The 330-nt window shown below is 55.8% G+C and overlaps 1 protein-coding gene across 1 annotated transcript in view; it reads right to left on the bottom strand.

Moving 5' to 3' along the window:
- LOC118453038 (caseinolytic peptidase B protein homolog) overlaps window positions 1–330 on the bottom strand; it is a gene marked incomplete at both ends in the record, with an annotated part of 75,170 nt that overhangs the window by 6,225 nt on the left and 68,615 nt on the right. The window lies entirely within an intron of this gene.

Genomic DNA, 330 nt, shown 5'->3' with positions numbered 1-330 from the left:
TGGGCCGAGGCGGGGGAGCGCAGAGCGCCGGGAGGGCTCAGGGAGCGAGCGGCAAGCGTAATATATGAAGGAAGCGAGAGGACTCTCCGCGAGCGGGAGCCGGCGAGATGAGCCGCTCCCGAGCATTGGCATCAGGGATCTATATTTGCTTACAGAATGAAAAATGTGCTCCATAAACATTCGACGCAGAGTAATTTCTATTGCAAGCCTTGTCATTGCAAATAAAGAATATGATCGAGACAGGTGAGATTATATACTGCCGAGGCCGGCCACTCAATATCTTTTAAAAAGACGGTGCTCCCACGGCCCCCCCCCCCGCCGCCGCAGCCC

Source organism: Egretta garzetta, unplaced genomic scaffold (genome assembly GCF_000687185.1).
Source record: "Egretta garzetta isolate BGI_Z169 unplaced genomic scaffold, ASM68718v1 scaffold791, whole genome shotgun sequence".
Lineage (NCBI taxonomy): Eukaryota > Metazoa > Chordata > Aves > Pelecaniformes > Ardeidae > Egretta > Egretta garzetta.
Note: the sequence above shows the minus strand (reverse complement) of the source record. Positions and strands in the feature narration are given on the sequence as shown.